The sequence below is a fragment of the Triticum dicoccoides genome, chromosome 5A (assembly GCF_002162155.2).
Source record: "Triticum dicoccoides isolate Atlit2015 ecotype Zavitan chromosome 5A, WEW_v2.0, whole genome shotgun sequence".
Taxonomy (NCBI): Eukaryota; Viridiplantae; Streptophyta; class Magnoliopsida; order Poales; family Poaceae; genus Triticum; species Triticum dicoccoides.
Window position 1 is genome coordinate 166,806,435 of NC_041388.1, and position 8,246 is coordinate 166,814,680.

The window sequence follows — 8,246 nt, forward strand, 5'->3', positions numbered from 1 at the left end:
CCACGAGGTGGCCGATCAGCCGCGTCATACGCCAGGGATGTAGGTTTCTGTGCTTCCTCCTCCAGTCGGGGTAGCAACCTGCACTTTGGGTAACTCTTTGAGGGGCGTTCGAGTTTATACTCCTCGGCCGCCAGGACTTTATTCCATCTGTCAGCTAGCAGATTTTGATCAGCTTGAAGCTGCTGCTGCTTTTTCTTAAGGCTATTTGCCGTGGCTATAAGCCGGCGCTTGAAGCGCTCTTGTTTGAAGAGATCCTCTAGCACGACGAATTCGTCATCGTCGAGGCTTGCCTCATCTTCGGAGGGAGGCATGTAATTATCATCTTCCACCTCTCCATCTGCCGCTCTCACAGGAGGGCTGGCTTCTCCATCCTCCTGCCTTCAATCTTGCTGGAGGGGATTGTTGCCGTCTTCGGCACTGTCTGGAGTGCTATTATCTCCTGTGTCCGTATCACCACTTTTGCCTTGGCGGGACTTAGAGCGGCGGCGCCGACGCCGACGCTTGGGTTGCTTCTTGGAGGGGTCATCCTCCATTGTCTCGTCGCCATTGCCTTCTTTGGGCGTGTCCACCATGTATATATCGTATGATGAGGTGGTTGTCCAGTGCCCTGTGTGCAGTGGTTCCTCTTCGTCTCCCGCATCGTCGTCCATATACCGTCGATGTCTTCGGAGTCGAAATGAGCATGTCGGTTAAGTCGTCGACAGTGGCTACTAAGTGGGTGGTGGGTGGGCGGCGAATTTCTTCGTCATCCACATCCTAATCCTGCCAGACATAGTTCGGCCAGGATCCTCCTGACAAGGAGAGAGACCTTAATGAGTTCAGTATATCGCCGAAGGACGAGTGCTGAAAAATATCCGCGGAGGTAAACTCCATAATCGGCGCCCAATCGGATTCGATAGGAACGGGCGCAGACGATTCGGAGTCCATGGCCGGAGAAGGATCCGATAGTTTAGTAACACAGCTCTCGTGAAGGGTAAGGTCGATATTCGGCTCGATCGCCGCTGAGGATACGGCCTCCGTGGTGGGGTCTATCCACCCGTCCATGGGAGGCGCAACTGGCTCCGAATTAAGGGTCGAAGCGGCTGCCGGTGCGATTTCTTGAACACTGTCCGATGGCAGAGCTAAATCGCACTCATCATGACCGCGTGGCGCACAAGGCAGGGGCTCGAATCCGTCGAAGATCAAGTCTCCGCGGATATCGGCCGTGTAGTTTAACCTTCCAAACCTGACCTGGTGGCCAGGGGTGTAATTTTCGATCTGCTCCAGATGGCCAAGCGAGTTGGCCCGCAGTGCGAAGCCGCCGAACACAAAGATCTGTTCGGGGAGAAAAGTCTCACCCTGGACTGCATCGCTATCGATAGTAGGAGCCATCAAGCCTAACGGCGACGACACAGAGGAACTCTCAATGAAAGCACCAATGTCGGTGTCAAAACCGGCGGATCTCGGGTAGGGGGTCCCGAACTGTGCGTCTAAGGCGGATGGTAACAGGAGGCAGGGGATACAATGTTTTACCCAGGTTCGGGCCCTCTTGATGGAGGTAAAACCCTTCGTCCTGCTCGATTTATTCTTGATGATATGGGTATTACAAGAGTTGATCTACCACGAGATCGGAGAGGATAAACCCTAGAAGCTAGCCTATGGTATGATTGTATGTTGTCCTACGGACTAAAACCCTCCGGTTTATATAGACACCGGAGGGGGCTAGGGTTACACAAGGTCGGTTACAAATGAGGAGATATCCATATCCGTACTGCCTAGCTTGCCTTCCACGCCAAGTAGAGTCCCATCCGGACACGGGACAAAGTCTTCAATCTTGTATCTTCATAGTCCAACAGTCCGACCAAGGGATATAGTCCGGCTGTCCGGAGACCCCCATAATCCAGGACTCCCTCAATCGAGTTGTAATTTTTGAGTTGTAAGTAAATAAAAGTGTGATGATCTTCATTATTAGAGCATTTTCCCATGTGAGGGAATAAAAAAAGAGAAGGCCAACAAAATGAGAAAAGAGAGAAGGGGCAATGTTACTATCCTTTTGCCACACTTGTGCTTCAAAGTAGCACCATGATCTTCATGATAGAGACTCTCCTATATTGTCACTTTCATATACTAGTGGGAATTTTTCATTATAGAACTTGGCTTGTATATCCCAATGATGGGCTTTCTCAAAATTCCCCAGGTCTTCATGAGCAAGAAAGTTGGATGCACACCCACTTAGTTTTCTTTTTGAGCTTTCATAAACTTATAGCTCTAGTGCATCCGTTGCATGGCAATCCCTACTCACTCACATTGATATCTATTGATGGGCATCTCCATAGCCCGTTGATACGCCTAGTTGATGTGAGACTATCTCCTTCTTTTTTGTCTTCTCCACAACCACCTTTTATTTCTCCTATAGTGCTATGTCCATGGCTCACGCTCATGTATTGAGTGAAAGTTGAAAAAAATTGAGAACATCAAAAGTACGAAACAATTGGTTGGCTTGTCATCGGGGTTGTGCATGATTTGAATATTTTGTGTGATGAAGATGGAGCATAGCGAGACTATATGATTTTGTAGGGATAAGCTTTCTTTGGCCATGTTATTTTGAGAAGACATAATTATTTTGTTAATATGCTTGAAGTATTATTGTTTTTATGTCAATATTAAACTTTTGTTTTGAATCATACGGATCTGCACATTCATGCCATAGTAAAGAGAATTACATGGATAAATATGTTAGGTAGCATTCCACATCAAAATTTTTGTTTTTATCATTTACCTACTCGAGGACGAGCAGGAATTAAGCTTGGGGATGCCTGATACGTATCCAACATGTCTATAATTTTTTATTGTTCCATGCTATTATATTATCTGTTTTGGATGTTTTATATGCATTAATATGCTATTTTACATTAATTTTGGAACTAACCTATTAACCTAGAGCCCAGTGCTAGTTCCTGTTTTTTCCTTGTTTTAGAGTTTCGCAGAAAAGGAATACCAAACAGAGTCCAAATGGAATGAAACTTTCGCGATGATTTTTCTTGGACCAGAAGACATCCAGAGGGCTTGGAGTGCACGTCAGGAAAGCCACGAGGTGGCCACAAGGTCGGAGGACGCGCCCCCACCCTTGTGGGCCCCTCGTGACTCCACCGACCAATTTCTTCCACCTATATATTCTCAAATATCCCAAAACCTTTCAGGGGAGCCACGAAACCACTTTTGCATCGCCGCAACCTTCTGTACCCGTGAGATCCCATCTAGGGGCATTTTCCGGCGCCCTGCCGAAGGGGGATTCGTTCACGGAGGGCTTCTACATGAACACCATTGCCTCTCCGATAAAGCGTGAGTAGTTTACCACAGACCTATGGGTCCATAGCTAGTAGCTAGATGGCTTCTTCTCTCTCTTTTATTCTCAATACCATGTTCTCCTCGATGTTCTTGGAGATCTATTCGATGTAATACTTTTTTGCGGTGTGTTTGCCGAGATCTGCTGAATTGTGGATTTATGATCAGCTTATCTATGAATATTATTTGAATCTCCTTTGAATTCTTATATGCATGATTTGATATCTTTGCAAGTCTCTTCGAACTGTCGGTTTGGTTTGGCCAACTAGATTGGTTTTTCTTGCAATAGGAGAAGTGCTTAGCTTTGGGTTCAATCTTGTGGTGCTCGATCCTAGTGACAGAAGGGGAACCGACACGTATTGTATTGTTGCCATCGAGGATAACAAGATGGAGTTTTCATCATATTGCTTGAATTTATCCCATTGCATCATGCCATCTTACTTAATGCGTTAATCTGTTCTATGAACTTAATTTAAAACTATAAAAAAGCTAGCCAACTCACCTCCACAAGGCTCTCTCGATTGGGGCCTCGTTGGCCGTTCGATCTGCCCCTCCAACTCAGTTGCACCGTTGGATCTTCACTTGCAGTTAAATCATTTTTCACCTCACAGTCATTTTAGTGCCCAATGACAAGTGGGCTGGTTTCACACTTGCAGTGGCTGGGTCAGCAGCAGGTCATTTTCGGTCGGTTGAGCCCTTTCCTCGCGCGCCCCGCGTCGCGTGTCCCGTGGCTTGCCTGGGGGGGGGGGGCTGGGGCTGGAGCGAGGAGCCCATTGGGCACGACCGCACCAACCCTAGCTCCCGATCCAAAGCCACGCACTCCTCCCTCCCCCTCTCACAGCCGCCACACCCCATTCCTCTCTTCCTCCTCCCTCCTCCTTCCCAGATCCCTGCCACCGCCACACCGAGTCGGCCGATGGTGAGGTGAAGGAGGAGGGTAGGCGACCCGTCGCGATGGGATGAGGCTACAGGGAAGAGGGTCATGTCGCGTGGTGGCCCAGATGCGGCCGCCCCATGGCCGGCCTCGACGAGCACGGCCTCGATCCGGCCTCAGCCGGAGGACCTCGAGCCGAGGAGTGCGGCCTCGATCGGGACTCGGCATCTGGGGCGACGACGGAGGAGGAGGGGAAAGCAGGGGAGCAGCAGCCAGCATCTGGGGCGGCGGCGGCTGGACTCTTCTCCTGTCTCGCCTCGGCCGCCTCCTCTCCTCCCCGCGTCGTCGGCCCCTCCCTCCTCCTCCCTCCTTCGTCCTCACAGCCGACCATCTCCGTCACTTGGGCCCCATGGCAACGACAGGGTCTTCCGGTCGGAATTTAGACGAGGAAAAGGTGAAATCGAGCGTCTCGATGGTGCCATGACTGATACACGGCGACGGCTAGCGTCTATGAGCGCCACACATGGTGCAGCAGGCTCGGCGGGCAGTGGGCGCGGCAGGCTCGGCAGGCAGCGGACGCAGCGGTCAAGGCCAGGGGCGCGGATTGGGGGAGATGCGCACACGAGGAGCGACGGCGACCGCTTCTGCTGCCAACACCGAAGTGAGCTTCACCCAATCTCTTTCTTACTCTATCCGTGCGGCCTCCTCCCCTTGGCCCCTGATTCATCGATGAGGCATGCCATGGTTGTGTGTTCGCAAACCCTTCCCTTTTATCCTCTTCTCAGGAAACGAGGCATGAGGAGACGATGCTCTTCTGCAGCCTCATAGTTTCTCTTTGATTTTAGCTATATGTAGCCACTTTTCTTGATTAAGTTCAGAAAATGGCAATGGGTGGTTGAATAGTTCAAGTTGGTTCATATGCTTTGTGTAAAATTGTTTTCATAGATCATGTTATGCACTTAGAATGCATCCAATCATTTTTTACTTCGCAAGATGATGTTGCGAGCGTACATTTAGACTGGACAGAGATAGCAATATACCAAGAGTTCTAAGAATTGGATTCATAAAAGCAGGGATGTTATTGATTCATCTAAGCTGCTCTATCTAATTGTATTTTATTAAGACCCTGCCATTTTAAATATAGCTTTTACATTCCTATTTGGTAAATAAGTGCTAACAGAAAGACGGAAACACACTTTTTAAAATGTTTTGTGCTAGGTAAATGATGCTGCACAACAAAATACGATTGCCTTTGTGTCTTACATAACTCATTTGTGTGTATTCAGGCCATACTGCCAGTACATTCCAAGTGGAATGGAGTACCCAGTTTTGTCCAGAAAGTTGTGGCCTTCCGGTGGTTCTTTTGCAATGAGGGTTTCAATGCTAACCATATTGCATTTCCATTTTCAGGGTGTCCTTTTACTGGGTACCCACCCTCCAGTGCATATATTTGCATGATGATGTAATGTCAGACCAACTTTCTGGTTTAAGTCCATTGTTTGGCGCCAACGTGCATTTGGTGTTGATTGCTGGCTGGCCGACTGCGGTGTGCTACCGGCGATGAGATCCAGGAGGAGGTGGCGGCGAACAGGGAGTCGACGTAGGGATGAACTTCCGATTAAGATGCAGAGCTGCTATTTTTATCATGTTGTTCTTATCCTGCTCACTGTGATATTTGTGGAAAATATTTGCACTGTGGTTTGGTTAAGATATAGAGCTACTATTTTTGTTCTGCATTACCTCGTGGGTCTTATTATATGGATTAAGTACAAGGCATCTGTGGTTCAAAAGTTTTTAGTAACTTTTGTTTATCTTTACTGTCTGGTGTCGAATTGACCGATTAGTCGGTTGAGTTGATTGTAAATGATTGCCCAATGTGGTTATCTGAAGATTGTAGTTTACCATATATGCTTACTACAAAATGCTTATTTCGCTTCACATGTAAGGCTGTAACAGGATGCATTTCTCTCACCAGGACCTTTTTGCTTGCATTCTCGTGTCTTTTGGCAAGGAGAAAATTATCATTTGGAGGGGAAAAGACAGATGAAAACATGCAAGATAGTATATGCAATTGACATACCCTTCAGTTCTTGAATCAGAGTTCAGTGGTGAAGAACACTACAATTTTTTGGTTGATAGATTGGTCTGAATATATTGTAAGGGATTTTGCATGAAGTGGTTATTCAAAGAATGGACCCGATTTTATGGTGAGTCTCTCCTGTAGGATTCTACTAATGTTTATTTGGCTTGAAGAATGTTACATGACGTTTTTCTCTTCCCCTTGTGTATGACTTTTTCCTTACATTCCCGTATGTTTTGACAAAGAGCAAATATTATTTGCAGTGAAAAATACTATGATTAAAGCATACACGGTAGTAGCCTGAAATATTATTTGTTGCCTTAGTTATAATGATCTATATGAGGAATTTCATCCTGATATGTATGCGTACATTTCTTTTGTTATAGATTTTACTAAATGGATATGGTATAACCTCCATGATATTTGAGTGGTCCAGAATCAAGACGCCCCGAGAATTTTACCCTTCGATGAACAATGCAAGGTTTCTTTTGCCCTAAATTTGAATCCCAAAGGAATTCAGCAGGAATTTAAAAATCTTAGTTGATGATTCATTTCAGTGTTCAATACAATGAGGCTAGATTATTTTCATAAAATGCCTGCTAAAATCATCCTTCGGTCATTTTTTACTACTCTTGTTTGGTTGTTTAATGCTGAGTAATCAAATATATTCCATGAAGTGCTTCTTGGTATTTTACAACCGTTTACTCTGAATTCTGGTCTTCATGCCTTCAGACAATTTTCAGGTTGCTTTTCCACGATTTCAAATAACTTATACTGCGCTCGGAAAAATGATAATACTACAGGATTGTTTTTAATAATGCCAGTACTGCTCCATAAAATAAACATAGAACTACAAAGCTCATGTTCACTCCTGCAAAAAAAATTCGTAACAGTTAATTCTGCTGTAGTTGTAGATGTACATCCTTTATTCTCGCAACAGTTAATTCTAAGGCCATTCATATTGTTGTAGATTTTGCCTATTCTCTGAGATGGATGATGATGAGCGGTGCAACCGAAAATTCAGAGCTGGGCTTTACACACTTCAGTGATTAAGTGAAGTTCCAGTTTTTCTTCTGTACCCTATTACTGCTCTCTTGTACAGAGAGCAGTGAGTTTATATTAGCTAAATGTTAGATTGGAATGCAGGAGTAGCATGACAACACCAAGGTAGAGACCTGAAGAGAAGCAAGGGGATGGACCAAGGAAACTAGAACTATGTTGTCGTGATGTGGGTCGTGTCGTCTTCGTCCATCTCCATGGAGGCATATATACATAGGTTAGGTATAGGAAAGGAGACCGTCTCCATGGAACTCTGACTGATGTGTAATGTCCTCATAGGACTGGACCGTTTACAGAGGGAGTACTTGAAAATAGATTCTTTATATATTGTTTGGTTCCATCAGCCACATAACCTAAATTAGCAATTAGGTATCTAAACAGTGTAGTGTAACCATTGTGCTTGCTGCAGTTTTACTTTAGTGTTGAAATGTTTTTGTTGGCTTGTTCTGTACTACGAAATATTTTTGTTTTCCCAGCCATTGTTTTCTAAATCCTATCAACATATTACCTGATATGGCCTTTGAAGTTTCTGTTTTATAACGAGCTTTGCACCAGTCAACTTGAGTATGGTATGGTTTATTCTTTTCTGTTGCGGCTATTCGAGAGAAATTTAGAGCTCCACAACCTTCTGAAGACTTAGCAGAGATGCATCACATGATCTTTTTCTCTTGACATTTATGGGTATTGAACCCATAGATCAGCTTATCAATGGAACTCTTATCGGGTTGAGAAGGTGTCACAAAAACTAAAGAGCAGTTTTAACATGGTCCGTGATTAACTCTTACCTTCTTACCTATTATGTGAAGGGGGTAAGAGGGACCTTGTTAAAATTAGCGAAAACTCAAAAACAGGGCGATTATCTAAGGAAAGAAGCTAAGAAGCATCAGGAAGGACTTTTAGGATGGTACC

The 8,246-nt window shown here is 45.4% G+C and overlaps 1 long non-coding RNA gene across 3 annotated transcripts; it reads left to right on the top strand.

Moving 5' to 3' along the window:
* The first annotated feature begins 4,069 nt into the window (after positions 1–4,069).
* LOC119300651 lies at positions 4,070–7,846 on the top strand. 3 transcript variants are annotated; one of them, XR_005146543.1, is made up of 5 exons: positions 4,070–4,859; positions 5,609–5,798; positions 6,174–6,405; positions 6,665–6,759; positions 7,249–7,846. It is a non-coding gene; the product is annotated as an uncharacterized LOC119300651 (long non-coding RNA). The 3 variants fall into 3 exon arrangements; XR_005146542.1 differs by having other exon boundaries at positions 5,485–6,405; XR_005146541.1 differs by having other exon boundaries at positions 5,609–6,405.
* Positions 7,847–8,246: the final 400 nt, after the last annotated feature.